This window comes from Macaca nemestrina, chromosome 4, assembly GCF_043159975.1.
Source record: "Macaca nemestrina isolate mMacNem1 chromosome 4, mMacNem.hap1, whole genome shotgun sequence".
Lineage (NCBI taxonomy): Eukaryota > Metazoa > Chordata > Mammalia > Primates > Cercopithecidae > Macaca > Macaca nemestrina.
In genome coordinates this window covers 130,272,632-130,289,091 of record NC_092128.1, presented here as the reverse complement: position 1 = coordinate 130,289,091, position 16,460 = coordinate 130,272,632, and the positions used below count along the sequence as shown (strand labels likewise).

The window sequence follows — 16,460 nt, the reverse complement described above, 5'->3', positions numbered from 1 at the left end:
GAACGTGGCGCAAGGAAAACTTTCTCTTTTATATTAGAAATATGTTTTGACTGGGCACAATGGCTCCTGCCTGTAATCCCAGCAATATGGGAGGCTGAGGCAGGCAGATCACCTGAGGTCAGGGTTTCGAGACCAGCTTGGCCAACATGGTGAAACCCCATCTCTACTAAAAATAACAAAAATTAGCATGGTGGTGGGTGTCTGTAATTGCAGCTACTCAGGAGGCTGAGGCAGGAGAATTGCTTGAACCTGGGAGGCAGAGGTTGTAGTGTGCCAAGATTGCACCATTGCACTCCAGCCTGGGTGACAGAGAGATACTCCGTCTCAAATATCTATATATTTATATCTCTATATCTATCTATCTATCTATCTATCTATCTATCTATCTATCTATCTATATTTCACAAAAGCACATTTAATGCTGGCTAATTGGCCAGGCGCAGTGGCTCACACCTGTAATCCTAGCACTTTGGGAGGCCGAGGCAGATGGATCACCTGAGGTTGGGAGTTCAAGACCAGCCTGACCAACAAGGAGAAATCCTGTCTCTACTAAAAATACAAAATTAGCCGGGCATGGTGGCACATGCCTGTAATCCCAGCTACTCAGGAAGGATGAGGCAGGAGAATTTCTTGAACCCAGGAGATGGAGGTTGCAGTGAGCCAAGATCATACCATTGCACTCCAGCTTGGGCTACAAGAGTGAAACTCTATCTCACACACACACAAAAAAAAGCAGGCAAATTTTGAGCATCAGAGAAATTGGTCTGGATTAAGTCCAGAGACGCAGTGTTGTGTTGGTTACAAGAATAGTTTGGAATCCCAACTCTACCATGTTAATAACTGCCTGGCCTAGCAAGATACGTAACCCTGCTTTGCCTCAGTATCTTCTCCATAAAATGGGGATGGCAGTAGTACAGTGGTCCATGCCTCAGAGGGTTTGAGGAGGTTCAGTTACATGGTGGCGGGCACATAGTTAATGCTCATTAAATGCCATAGCTATTATCTTCATTCTTGTATCTATGGGTGAGAGAAAAATGCAACACTGGATCAGATTAAATTCTTCCAGAACCAATGGCTTAAAATAAACTGCTATTCAAAAACTAAAATTATCATATTGGGTTAAGGCTATCCAAAATTTAACTGATCTATATTCCAGTAATTCCACAAAACAGATAAATGTGTGTAGTTACTTAGAACATTTAACAACTGCATTTAGATGTAGATTCTTGGCTGGGCATGGTGACTCACACCTCTAATCCCAGAACTTTGGGAGGCCAAGGTGGGTGCATCTCCTGAGGTCAGGAGTTCGAGACCAACCTGGCCAACATGGTAAAACCCTGTCTCTACTAAAAATAGAAAAATTAATCAGGCATGTTTTCGGGCACCTGTAATCCCACCTACTCAGGAGGCTGAGGCTAGAGAATCGCTTGAACCCAGGTGGTAGAGGTTGCAGTGAGCTGAGATCATGCCTCTGCACTCCAGCCAGGGCGACAGAGTGGGACTCCATCTCAAAAAAAGCAAAAAAAAAACTTAAAAAATAAATAAATAAATGTAGATTCTTGGGCTTTGTTTTATACATGATCCCACCAGCAGAGAGACCTAAGAATGTGTTTGATTTTTGTTTTGTTTTGTTTTGAGACAGAGTCTCGCTCTGTCACCAGGCTGGAATGCAGAGGCATGATCTCGGCTCACTGCAACCTCTGCCTTTTGGGTTCAAGCAATTCTCCTGCCTCAGCCTCCCAAGTAGCTGAAATTACAGGCACGTGCCACCATACCCAGGTAATTTATTTCTTTCTCTCCTTCCTTCCTTCCTTCCTTCCTTCCTTCCTTCCTTCCTTCCTTCCTTCCTTCCTTCCTTCCTTCCTTCCTTCCTCTTTCTTTCTTTCTTTCTTGTATGTTTAGTAAAGTTGGGGTTTCAGCTTGTTGACCAGGATGGTCTCAATCTCCTGACCTCATGATCCACCTGCTTCAGCCTCTCAAAGTGCTGGGATTACAGGCATGAGCCACTACTCCCAGCTCAAGAATGCGTATGTTTATCAAGCCCTCTAGTGACCTTTATGATCAGGAAAACTCAGGTAATAATATTGATTGAAGGGTTGGTGAGTGCATATTTTCCAGGTTAAAATGATATTAGATATAGAGAGCAAAGTTGTTAAAAGTTAGATATACAGAGATTTAGACATTCAGAAATTTAGATTCAGAGCACTGGGAGACACTCATAAATCTGCATTTTTGGCCTGGCACGGTAGCTCACGCCTACAATCCCAGCACTTTGGGAGGCTGAGGCAGGTGGATCATGAGGTCCGGAGTTTGAGACCAGCCTGACCAATGTGGTGAAATCCTGTCTCTACTATAAAAATCTAGGCGGAGGCCACCATAGCCCCACAGCTCATGTACTCTGCCCATGTGCTGAGTTAGCACCGTGTGGATGCCGCCATGGTTTATGATCCTGTATCTTCTGGAGTGATGGCTGGACCCACTTAAGCTATTGAGGTTGGTTGTATTCATCCATTTTCATGCTGCTAATAAAGACATCCCTGAGACTAGGTAATTTATAAAGGAAAGAGGTTTAATGGACTCTCTGTTCAGCATGACTGGGGAGGCCTCACAATTGTGACGGAAGACAAAGGAAGACCAAAAGCACATCTTACATGGCAGCATGCAAGAAAGCGTGTGCAGGGGAACTGCCCTTATATAAAACCATCAGATCTCATGAGACTTATTCACTAATTCACTACCAAGAGAACAGCAGTGGAAAAACCCGCTCCCATGATTCAATTACCTCCTACTGGGTCCCTCCCACAACATGTGGGGATTATGGGAGCTAAAATTCAAGATGAGATTTGGTTGGGAAACAATCAAACCATGTCATTGGTTTTTCCCCAGGTTCCCCCATATAAGTCAGTGGATGCAGATGGATACTTGTGACAAAGGGCACCACTGAGGTCCAAAAACAATACACTGAAGTCCCAGTTCCTGCCCTGCCAGGATACCCTGTCCCACCTGCCAGGACCTCCCCTCAACCACCTCCTGTTCAGGAGGTGCCCATATATTCAAGAGAGTTTTCATAATTTTATTTATTTGTTTTGAGAAAGAGTCTTGCTCTGTGGCCCAGGCTGGAGTGCAGTGACATGATCTCGGCTCACTGCAACCTCCACCTCTGAGTTCAAGCAATTCTCATGCCTCAACCTCCTGAGTAACTGGGATTACAGGTGCACGCCACCATGCCCAGCTAATATTTTGTATTTTTAGTAGAGATCAGGTTTTGCCATGTTGGCCAGGCTGGTCTCGAACTCCTGACCTTGAGTGATCTGCCCCCCTCAGACTCCCAAAGTGCTGGGATTACAGGCGTGAACCACTGTTCCCTGCTAGTTTTCATAATTTTCTTTACTTCCCCTGTGATGGAAGAACTGGCTTCAGAGAAAGCCATCCTGGAGAGGTGAGGTGGCCCCACCAGGAACAGGTTTCAATCAGGTGTTTTGGAGGCAGTGATGCGTGTGCACCCTGGTGAGAAGGAGCGTGGCATGAACATCAGGAACCAGACTTTACCCGAGAGGAGAGGCCACAGGTGGAGCCGAAGGAGCAGTTCTCACAAGCGATCCTGTGGGCACTGGGGCCACACCCGTACCTTGGTGCACGAATGTCAGTGTGGCTCGTGCAGAGTGGGGTAGAGGACTCAGGATGTTAAAAGCATCAGGGAATCCAGGGGAGAGCCACCGCACCCAACTTTACTTTCACCCACAGGCTGATGCAGCCCAAGGAAAGGTTACTCCATAACAACCTCAATTCTGCACAGAGAACCTGTTTGCCAGGCCCTTGCCACAGGCTATAATCTCAAAATGGGGGCCATCAAGGCTTGTTAGAATACCTGGGACTGAGAGGAAAATAGTTTTTGTTTGTTTGTTTTTTGTTTTTTTCTTGATACAAGGTCTTGCTCTGTCACCCAGGCGGAAGTGTAGTGGTATGATCATAGCTCACTGCAGCCTCTATCTCCCAGGCTCAAACCATCCTCCTACCTCAGGCCCCCAAGTGGCCAGAACCACAGGTGCACACCACCATGCCCAGCTAAGAAAATAATTTAAATATTGTATTTATCTATTTATTGACACAGAGTCCTGCTCTGTCATCCAGGCTGGAGTGCAGTGACACAATCTCAGCTCACTGCAACCTCCATATCCTGGGTTCAAGCGATTCTCCTGCCTCAGCCTCCCAAGTAGCTGGTATTACAGTCATGTGCCACCATGCCCAGCTAATTTTTGTATTTTCGGTAGAGACATGGTTTCACCATGTTGGCCAGGCTGGTCTCGAACTCCTGACCTCAGGTAATCCGCCTGCCTTGGCCTCTCAAAGTGCTAGGATTAAAGGCATGAGCCACTGCACCCAGCCTAATTTAAACATTTTAAAATCTTGTTTACATTTTGAAATAAAATCTCAATTTAGTTTTTTAAAAAACTCTGTCCAGGTTGTGATGACTCACATTTGTAACTTAAGCACTTTGGGAGGCTGAGGTGGGAGGATCGCCCAGGAGTTCAAGATCTGCCTGGACAACATAGGGATACCCACTATCTCTAAAAAAATAATAATACAAAAATTAGCTGGGTGTGGTGGCGGGCACCTGTGATCCCAGCTACTTTGGAGGCTGAGGCAGAAAGATTGCTTGAGCCTGGAAGGTCAAGGTTGCAGTGAGCTGATATTGCACAACTGCACTCCAGCCTGGGCAACAGAGTGAGACCTTGACTCAAAAAGAAAAAAAAATAGTGCTTAGTGCCACATGCCAAGAACCACAATGACAGCAAGTCAGAAGGGTGTTGAGTCAGGGCCCACCAAGAGCTGGCAGGGAATCTGACCCTGGGGACCCTGCCCTTTTCCAGAAGGGGGAGGTGCAGAGAAGCTCATAAGGATCACACCTTCTCACCTTGGCCCCGAACCCACTCACATCAGCAGCTCTCTGCACAGCCAACCAGACAGCTCGCACCAATAAATTAAACCTTCTTACTTCTTGCCAGCACAGTGGCTCACACCTGTAATCCCAGCACTTTGGGAGGCTGAAGTGAGATCACTTGAGGCCAGAAGTTCAAGACCAGCCTAGACAACATAGTGAGACCCTGCCTGTACAGAAAATTAGATGGGAGTGCTGGCATGTGCCTGTGGTCTCAGTAACTCGGGAAGCTGAGGCCAGAGGATCTCTTGACCTCAGGAGTTTGAGGCTATAGTGAACCATTGTACCACTGCACTGCAGCCTGGAGGACAAAGCAAGACCTTGTCTCATAAAAAAAGAAAAAAAAAAAGAAGCAAGCCAGCAGGTCTAATCCAGACTTAAGAGGAGGGTATCGGCCAGGCATGGTGGCTCATGCCTGTGATCCCAGCACTTTGGGAGGCCGAGGTTGGAGAATCACGTGATATCAGGAGTTGAAGACCAGCCTGGCCAAATGGTGAAGCCCCATCTCTATTAAAAATACAAAACTTAGCTGGGCGTGGTGGCACACAGCAGTAATCCCAGCTACTCAGGAGGCTGAGGCATAAGAATTGCTTGAACCTGGAAGATGGAGGTGACAGTGAGCTGAGATCACACCACTGCACTCCAACCTGGGTGACAAAGCAAGATTCTGTCTCAAAAAAAAAAAAAAGAAAAAGAAAAGGCCCTTCAAATTGAGCCATCTGCACAATGCCTGAATTCCTGCTACACCCCCAGTCGACTGGCTTTTCATTCTATGTCTGCACAGGAACATGGTTAGAAATGGTATCCTAGTTGCATTGCAATGAAAAATGTCTAGCCTGTAACATTCACTATTTCTTACAGGCACCTATACCCTGTGGAAAGGGTGAAAAGCTCAGAAGATTCTATTGTCTATTTGATTTTATTTATTTATTTTTGAGGCAGAGTCTTGCCTTGTCATCCCGGTTGGAGTGCAGTGGCACGATCATAGCTCACTGCAGCCTCAAACTTTTGGGCTCAAGTAGTTCTGCCTCAGCCTCCCAAGTAGCTAGGACTACAAATTTGTGCCACCACACCCAGCTTTTTTTTTTTTTTTCCTGTAGAGATGGTGGTTTCACTGTGTTAGCCAGTCTGGTCTCAAACTCTTGGCCTAGAGTGATCCTTGGCCACCTAAACGGATGGGATTACAGGCCTGAGCCACCATGCCTGGCCTCATATATTTTGATGTCTAAAACACCAAAGATCCTTTTAAGGAGCTGAACAAATCAGTAATTTTTAAAGAAAAAAGTAGTGGGAGTGTCTAGTACAACAAACATTCCAGGCTGGGCACAGCAGCTCATGCCTGTAATCTCAACACTTTGGGAGGCTCAGGCCGGAGGATTTCTTGAGCCCTGGAAAGCGGAGGTTGCAGTGAGCCATGACCATGCCACTGTATTCCAGCCTGGAAGACACAGTGAAGCCCTGTCTCAAAAATAAATTAACTAATAAATCCACAACCAGTGCTCACTTCAGCAGCACATATACTAAAATTGGCATGACACGGAGAAGATGAGCATGGTACCTGGGAAAGGATGACACGCAAATTCATGAAGCATTTTAGGCAATATTATTTGTATTTCAAATAACTGGCCCACTTTTGTTAGTTTTGTTTTGTTGGAGTTTTTATTAAAATAAATTATCTGCATACAGAATATGCTGTAATTCATTATATAGTCTCTAATTAATTTTGACTTTGTTGCTGTTTAAGCTTTTAGAAAAAATAACATTCAAATGTACGAATCTTATCCTAAATTACTTTGATGTTTTATTTTATACTTACAGAAGCCCTCCCAAGTATCATATAAAATTCTCATGCTTAAGTTTGTTTTTCTCATGTTATTTGTATTTGAATCAATCACCTATCAGTAATATATTTTTAAAAATATTATTTAAGAACTGTGTGTATTCTTACACAATGATAATTACTTTTTATTTTTAGATTTATAGTATTTGCCTATTATTATACTAAAGCTGACAACTTCCCTTTTTAAAATAGTGATGAAACACACATACTACAAAATTTACCATTGTATCTATTTTAAGTGTACATTTTAGAAGTAATAAATGTTTTCACATTACTGTGCAATCATCATAACCATCCACCTCCAGAACATTTTTTGTTTTGGAAAAGTGTAGCTCTGCACCCATTAAACAACAATCTCCATTTTCCCCTCCCCCTGACCTTGGCAACCACTGTTGTACTTTCTGTCTCCATGCATTTACCTATGCCAGGTACCTCATAAAAGCTGAACCACTTAGAATTTGTTGTTTTGTGATCGGTTTATTTTACTTGACATACTGTCCTTAAGGTTAATGCATGTTGTAGCATGGTTAAATTTTTTGGTGTTTTTTGTTTGTTTGTTTGGTTTTTTGAGACAGACTCTCCCTCTGTCACCTAGGCTGGAGTGCGGTGGTGCAATTTCAGCTCATGGCAACCTCTGCCTCCCCGGTTCAAGCGATTCTCCTGCCTCAGATTCCCGAGTAACTGGGACTACAGGCACCCGCCACCACACCCGGCTAATTTTTGTATTTTCAGTAGAGATGGAGTTTCACTAAATTGGCCAGGCTGGTCTTGAACTCCTGACCTCGCGATCTGCCTGCCTCAGGCTCCCAAAGTGCTGGGATTACAGGCATGAGCCACTATGCCCAGCCTTTTTTTTTTTTTTTAAGATAAACTATATCCCATTCTATGTGTGAGAATGGAAGGTCCTGACCTAAGCAATTTTGGAAAACAGTACTTTAATTGGATACTGTAAGACTCAAGAGCTATACAAAAACACTGTATTCTAGTTGAACAATTTGCTTCCCAAAAGGGTAGCAAATGCTTCCCAAATGGACTAGCAATTCTGAGTCTACTTTACATGTTTGTGTATGTCTACAGACACACAAACATACACACACTTGTTCCAATATGTAAGGAAAATGTCTGTCTGTCTCCAAAACCGGTGCAAAGCCTGCGAAATATGAACCAGATTTGTGTGTGTATTCGAGTAACCAGTGCCATTCACCTCGTTGATCCAAACACCCTACAAGTTGCAGATACTGATGGGAGCATTTTCTGGAGTAACCCTTTCAATAGTTTATGTCATCTCAGACAGCTAGAGGAGTTTATTGTGACGGAATGCAGCATAGTCCGAGATATAAAATGTGGTGCAGATGCTGGAATGATGTAAAAAAGCATACCCTCAGGGAAGTCTGGGTACAGAAGACATCTGAAATGAATACAGACAAACAGTATTTTTGTCGTACTCATTTGGGACATCTTCTAAATCCTGGAGACCTGGTGTTACAGTTTGATTTGGCCAGCTGTAATTTAAATGATGAGCATGTCAACAAAATGAACTCGGATAGAGTTCCAGATGTGATATTAATCAAGAAGAAGTAAGACTGAACCAAACATCAGTGATGTAGAAACTGGAAATTGAAAGAGTTTGCGAGAGAGAGAACATGGATACAGATGATGAAAGGCAATACCAAGATTTTCTTGAAGATCTTGAAGAAGATGAGGCAATTAGAAAAAAAAGTCAACATTTACAGAGAATCAACCATCCCTGTGGAAAGTGATGATGATGAAGGAGCACCTCGAATTAGTCTGACTGAGATGCTTGAAGACCTTCATATTTCCCACGATGCCACTGGTGAAGAAGTTGCATCAATGATGACATAATGAGACACTATAGACTGTTTCAACATACGTGGGCTTAAGAAGTTGGACAAAATTACCTTAAGTGTCTCTTCCATCTATGCCTCCAGATTTCAAGCAGAGAAATTAAGTTTTAAACCTGAATAAACATGATTGATTTGATTGCTCACTCAAAGCACTGAAAAAGATGAATGGCTTTGAAGTTTTAGATAATAAATGATTACGGAGAATGTAATTATTATTGATATTTAGGCTATTTTTCATGTGAAATTTTATCACTGTGCTTTTTTATATAAGGCACTATAGTATTTTCACATAGTATAGTACCCTGAATGTAAAAGCTCAAAAATTGTGATTCCTTGGACATTCACTAAATCTTCAAGCAAAAACACATTTTTATATTCTTTTTACATTGATTACTTTAGTGAAAGACCATAGGAAAAATCATTTTTAATATTGTTAATATTGTTACATACTTTGATACACCTTACATCATTTTTATGTTCTTGAGGGAGGGAAATTAGGGTCAGTTTATCACTGAATGATTCAGGAGGCAAGTCAATCTTTTTTATTTCCTTATAAAATTAATATATTCAAAAGCTGTTAAACAGAGGATTATCTTAATTTTTATGGCAGTAGAAGGAAATATATTTAAAATATTTGTAGATTTGTAGCAAATAGAGACTCATTATTTAAAGATTAAATAACAATTTTTTTCTTCTGTTATTTTTGCCAATTTAAGGTGGTTGCTGCGTATGTCATATAAATATCTTCCTACCAGGTCAAAAATGTTGCTTTTAAAATGTTTGTTTATAAATTGAGAAGGAAGGAATTTTCTCTCTGTAAGTTTCTGTCATTGAACACGCCACCGTCAGAAAGAATATTAGAATCCAGCATGAAGGTAATGACTAATAAAAATGAGGTACATACTTTATAAAACCATTAATCAGATTTGAATGAGGAATGTTTTCCACATCCTTGAAAGAAAAACTGTGGCTTGGTTTTTAAAGTGTTCTGAGACTGAAGTATTAAGATCCTGTTTCTCCAAGCAAGATCAGACTTACTAAGTATACCACAACTAAGAGCTAATTCATTCATTCTATGTGTGCCACTAAATCAAGAGATTGAGCAAGTCAAAAAACAAACGAACAAACAAAAAACAAAACAATCTCCCCAAGAGTCTCTCCAGAAAAAAAGGGCCACCAAGACCATCTTGCCATTGGTGAATTTCTTCGTGGTCATGTACCAGATGGATTTAAGTCTCTCATCCTACTCGATCCTGGTATCAAGATATGAGCTAGCCATCCTGGGTGTCCAGAAGCTTGTGAACAGTGCCTATGCCACTGTGAGCCCTTTGGTGCTAATAAGGTCTGAAAAAAGGATAATTGATATTCTGCAAATGATGAGACAGAAGTATCACATATTTTTTCTTTCAAAATAATTATCTGAAAAAGAGATTCTAACACCAGTTAAATTATTCAAGTATCAGAAAATTTGATATTTTATTTCATTACATGTATAGAGTTTAACACTGTTATTTTATGTTAATCATTTGAAAACTGATGCTGCCAAAGACTTGAGGGATCCTTTAGTTCATCGTCCACCGTGATTTGATAGCCCAATAGGTTTACAGTTTGTTGCATTTCAATTCCTTGAACTTCATTTTAATTTTTTTTCTTTTTGAAGTGTATTCTTAATAAGCTCATGTTGGTAATAAGATTTCTCCTTTTTTTACTTTTGGAAATCATTTAGTGCATCCTTACTTATTCAAAATATGTTAGTGAAGTATCTAATTATTTGTTGAACAGGAACTTCTCCCAGCACTCTTACTTATTTCTCTGTTTTCTGGCTGAACACCGGCTCTGGAGAGTTTGCTCTCACCTTCATTGGTTCTCTCTTCTCTCTCATGGCTTTAACTTTTTTTTCTTTTCTTGGGTGTTATACAGTTTGACTTTTATTTCTGTTGAGTATTTTTTGTTGGTGGCCACTTTTAATCACAATACACTTCGCATTCAAGGGTTCCCATCTGATATTCAGTTTCAGAAATTTATAACTATTTGTTATTAGTGTGATTTGTTAGTTGTATGTAAGCTAGTGAAACCAATGTGTTTGATTTCATCTCATTTTATTCTTTGTACATGTATAATCATAATTGTATTGTGGTTATTTTGTTTTTCCGTAGTTGTTTTATTTCTTCATTTCAGTATTCTAGTTCACTAATCCTGTTGTTATTAATTTGGTCTCATTTAATAATTAAACCATACATTGTATATTAAATTTATTTAAGTTTCAGTTGTTCAATTTCTATTTCAGTCTTTGCAAAACATGCCTGGTGTGTGTGTGTGTGTGTGTGTGTGTGTGTGTGTGTGTGTTTGAGAAAGAATCTGTCATCCAGGCTTGAGTTCAGTGCTGGTCATAGCTCACTGCAACCTCAAATTCCTGGTCTCAAGAGACCCTCTCACCTACACCTCCCCAGCAGCTGATACTACAGGCACACACCACCGTGCCTGGCTTATTTTTTTTTTTTTTGCATCTATTTGTTGTAGAGACAGCTTTTGCTTTGTTGCCCAAGCTGGTCTCAAACGCCCGGCCACAAGTGATCCTCTTGCCTTGGCCCCCGCAAAGTGCTGGGAGTACAGAATGAGCCACTGCCCCCAGTGCCCGCTTTAGAACTTCATGTGTTTTCAAAATTATTTTGATATTCTCTTTCCCCATTTGTGTTACTGAATTATTTTAAATATGTTTTCAATCTATGAAGTTTATGTGATATATAATTTCTTCTTTCCCTTTTTTGGGTAGCTTATTTTGTGTGCTTCATAATTTACAATTTGGTTCTTACATTGTACAGACCTCACATTTGGGATGGCCCCACTTAGTAATTTTCCCTGTTTATTCCAAGGGGCAGAGTGGACAATCCTCACAGGCTTTAGGTCTGTGTAATCAGCCCTGCAATCAGAGCCGTATCTGAAGGCGGCTCTAACTTCTCGCTTTCATGACTCTTGTTAGTATGTCTCTTGATTCACTTCTGGTCCTGGGAAGTTCCCGTATTTTTCTACCAGCTATGCTGGGCAGTTTTAGAATTCTTGTAAAATTTAAAGATTTTTAAGTTACTACATTAAATGACCTTTGAGAATATGTTATTCTGTACTAAAACATCAAATGTACACACGTGTTGTGAGTAAAAATTTTTACATAAATGTTTTGTGTAGAACAGTGCCACATGAGAAATTTTAATTTTTCTTATTCAATGCCCATGTATTATACACTAACATTATCTATGAAGTGTAAATATTTTCTTAATACTTGGAAGAATTTTTATGTTTTGGACAAATACCTGAAGTGATCATGCTCCACTGTAATGCATAACTCCTGCATGTGGGCAGAATTGCTATTCTTCTCTAAAAGTAAGAATCTTAATTAGTAGAATTAAATATACAAATTCAGGTCTTTTAGTTTCAGTCATGAAGCTTCCTCCTTAGCATTTCTCTGGTGCTATAAAAGTCATCTCAGTTTGAACGTTCTATTTAATCTAGATGTCATTTAAAACAATCTTAGGGATAAAAGACTACGCATTGGGTACAGTGTACACTGCTCAGGTGATGGATGCACCAACATCTCAGAAATAACCACAAAAAACTTATCCCTGTAACCAAACACCACCTGTTCCCCAAACACCTATTGAAATAAAAATTTGCCTAAAATTAAAAAAATAATAAAATAATCTGAAAGGAAATTTGCATGTGGCTACATGTTACTTGTTACTTTAATTTTTATTGTCATTTTACAGTGTTCAAGAAACATTGCTTATGGGAGTTCTGCCTTTGTGAAGTTAAAGACACTAATTTAGATTTAAACCCTTGCAATATTAAATGATATTCTTGGTATTAGAAAATTCTGTCCATCCTCTGTTTAGTGCTCCAAAATGCTGATCAATTTTCCACTTATTAACTTTCTAATAAAGTTTCAAACTTTGGGTTTTATTATTATTATTATTATTATTATTATTTTTGAGACAAAGTCTAGCTCTGTCCCCAGGCTGGAGTGCAGTGGCACAATCTTGGCTCACTGCAACCTCTGCCTCCCAGGTTCAAGCAATTCTCCTGCCTCAGCCTCCTGAGTATCTGGGACTACAGGCATGCGCCACCATGCCCAGCTAATTTTTGTATTTTTAGTAGAGACTGGGTTTCACCATGTTGGCCAGGATGGTCTCGAACTTCCGACCTCATGATCTGCCTGCCTCGGCCTCCCAAATTGCTGGGATTACAGGCAGGAGTCATCGTCCCCGGCTTTTTTTTTTTTTAGTTTCAAACTTTATGATAATTACTTAACACTCTTTATTTTTTTAATACCAGACAGTTGATTTCTGTGATCATTTTAAAATCAATTAATAACATTGTAAATGTATCAGTTTTTCATTTAATTAATCTCTGTGTACACAGTGAACTCTTTGGTATTAAATGTACATGCATATGGCTTGAAATTACAGCTAACACATCATTAATATCTAAGAATTAACCACTCTGATTAATCAGATTTTCATCTCTTTCTACCATTTTGCATTTACTGCATCATTTTGTGTGTATTAAAATTTATAATTCCTTTCTCTAAACATATTTCCAATATATGAAATTTATGTGGTGTACAAATATTAATATTTAGGAGGTACTTTCAGTTTGTCATTTAGGCAAAATCAAGTCTAATGACACAGTTTTCCAATTAATTTTATTCTTTGTTACCTATTTATAATATTTAAATTTAATGAGCCCATAATTATATTCATATATACATACACATATAAATGATTATTACAGTAAAGCAATGTAACATATGCATGAACTCATGTAGTTTTCTTTTGGTGTCAAAGCACCTAAAGTTTACCCTATTCAAAAATTACCAGCATATAGTATAAAAATAGTAACTATAACCTTTAAACTGTACTTTATTCCTCCAGTTTCGTTTATTTTATATAACTGAAACGTTGTGTCTCTTCTCTCCCCAGTCATCATTCTATCGTGTCTCTATGTATTTAAACTTTTTAAAAGTTTCATATATAACAGAAATTATGCAGTATTTTTCTCTCTCCCTAAGCTATTTCACTTAGCTTAATATCCTCCATGTTCATTTATATTATCGCAAATGGCAGTATCTTCTCATTTTTAAAAGCTGAAATAGCCGGGCGCGGTGGCTCACGCCTGTAATCCCAGCACTTTGGAAGGCCGAGGCAGGTGATCACGAGGTCAGGAGATTAAGACCATCCTGGCTGACATGGTGAAACCCCACCTCTACTAAAAATATAAAAAATTAGCTGGGCGAGGTGGCGGGTGCCTGTAGTCCCAGCTACTCGGGAGGCTGAGGCAGGAGAATGGCGTGAACCCGGGAGGTGGAGCTTGCAGTGAGCTGAGATCTGGCCACTGCACTCCAGCCTGAGTGAGACTCCATCTCAAAAAAAAAAAAAATATATATATATATATATATATATAAAAGCTGAAATATTTACATTATTATATATTATACACACACACACAAACACCTCCCCCACAATTTCTTTCTCCACTCATCCATCAATGAACAGTAACTTGATCCCATGGCTTGGCTGTTGGGAACAATGCTGCGGTTGGGCAGGGGGAAGAGAATGCAGATATCTCTACAAGATGCTGATTTCATTTCCTATTGATATATAATTTATGAGAGGGATTGCTGACCCATAGAGTAGTTCTATTTTTAGATTTCCAGAACCTTCATACTGTTTTCCTTAATGGCTGTACTTAAATTCTAACCAGCAGTGTACAAATGTTCCCTTCTCTCCACACCATCACCAATGCTTGTTATTTATTGTCCTTTTTTTAACAGCCATCCTAACAGATGGGAGGTGATATCTCATTGTTATTTAACCAGAAACTGTAAAAATCCTACAAGAAAACATAGGGCAAAAGCTCCTTGACATTGGTTCAGATAATAACTTATTAAATATGACACTAAAAGCACAAGAAACAAAAAACAAAAATACAAGTAGGAGTACATCTAACCCTAAAGCTTCTGCACAGGAGAAACCAATCAATGAAAGTAAAAAGCAGCTTATGAACTCGGAGAAAATATTTGTAACAATATATCTCATAAGGGGTTAATATCAAAATACATAAGAAACTCACACAACTGAATAGAAAAGAGAATATTCACCAAAATCTAATAAACTGATTTAAAAACAAGCAAAGAACCTGAATAGACATTTATCTTTAAAAAAAAAGATATAAATATGGCTAACAAGTGCTCAACATCAGTATTCATCGGGAAAATGCAGATCAAAGTCCTCATTTACTTTATATATTATATATATAATTTATTTCACATAATAAATATGTGTACAGCAGGTACAGTAATCTGCATCCTACAACAGAGGACCCTGAGACTGGTGACTCGGGGATGCATCTGCATGGAGCCGGCCTGGGGTGGAGTGGATGGTGCTGAAGAGGACAGCGGATGACGTAGATCCAGGGGCAGCGACTCACTTGGGACCCCTCAGCAGAGGAGCCTCGGTCAGTCCCCAAAGCTCAGTAGCACCTTGGACAGAGGACAGGTGGGTGAGGTTGTCAGAAAAGAATGGTGGGAGGAGGACAGCCAGGTGCCCCAAGCCAGGGCCCCTGAGAACCTCCTGAGGCTAGGAATTGGGTAGAGGGCCAAGCTGGCCACCTGTGGGGCCCTCAGTCACCCTCATTACCTCATTACCTCTGGTGCCACAGCAGCAGTGCACAGCAGCCCAATTAGTAAGTGGACAAGGCAGGCATGTTCATGGATCAGAGTAGTCTTGCTCAAGGGCTTTTACAGGATGAAGGTAAAAGAAGGGCCACTGTGGCTGGAGAGAGGGTCACAGTCTCTGGGTCAGACACGATGGAGAAATGAGGAAAAGGGAAGGGGTGGTGGCCAATATGCAGGAGAGGCTGGTGGACGTGCGATGGTCAGAGTCTATTAGACAGGATGGGCTCCAGGTGCATCCTAGGTGTACTGGGCACTTCACAGCCTTCCTGGAATTGAGCCGGGTGATGTGGTCACTTCTGGGGAGACTGTTGTCAGGGCCCAGCCACACACCCCTGGGCAACACTGTCCCATCTCAGGACTGGACTTGCTCAGCTCCCACAGGGGACGCTGCCTGCAGCCCAGGAGGGGCAGCCCCACTGTGCAGCCCGAGCCCCCATGGATCCTGAGCAGTCCTTGCCTGATCTTGTACTCCTTCTGCTCCTTTGCCCCAGCCCCTCCTGAGTGTCAGCCAGCACGGAGGCCTTGTCTGTCCTTTCTTCCCTATGCAGGCTCCTGGGCTGAGACCTGGCCCCCAGCCTGGTCCAGGTCCTCAGCTCTCCTTCCATTGCCTTACAGTGAGACAGAACTGCCCCTGTCTGTGCCCTGGAGGTGGAGGTAAGAGCCTGACCCTGCTGTATGGGGGCTGCTCCATAGATGGGCGACTTGGCAGGGGGTGTGTGATGCGGAGGCTGTGGCCTGTGGGCATGCGTGCTGGGAATGGGAGTGACACACCGTCACTGGGAGAGGCCACAGTTCCTGCTGAATCTCACTCCAAACTCTAGCCCTGCAGGCTTTGTACCACAGCCACCACCGAGAATCACAGTAGTGTCTCAGGAGTCGCTGCCTGCTGCCCACCAGGCCCTACCTGGAGGCCAAGACCCAACCAAAGCCCAGGGTGTCTGTGCCCTGGGAACAGTGTGTTCTGTGGTCATAAGGCCAAGCCACCAGTGGCCACTCATCAGGGCCTTGGTTCTGTCCTATTCTGGCTCCTTCCAGTTCAGTCCCATCGGGACCCCTAACCACACGACCCAGCATCCAAGAATCACTCCA

The 16,460-nt window shown here is 41.4% G+C and overlaps 1 protein-coding gene, 1 non-coding gene and 1 pseudogene across 5 annotated transcripts in view; 2 read left to right on the top strand and 1 right to left on the bottom strand.

Annotated features, from left to right (window-relative positions):
• LOC139362909 (uncharacterized) overlaps positions 1-16,460 on the bottom strand; it is a 51,788-nt gene that overhangs the window by 22,711 nt on the left and 12,617 nt on the right. The gene's annotated exons all lie outside the window — the stretch shown is intronic.
• Positions 6,436-6,547, top strand: LOC139363038 (U6 spliceosomal RNA). The gene has a single exon (XR_011622926.1). It is a non-coding gene; the product is annotated as a U6 spliceosomal RNA (small nuclear RNA).
• LOC105466294 (60S ribosomal export protein NMD3 pseudogene) lies at positions 7,008-8,756 on the top strand (annotated as a pseudogene).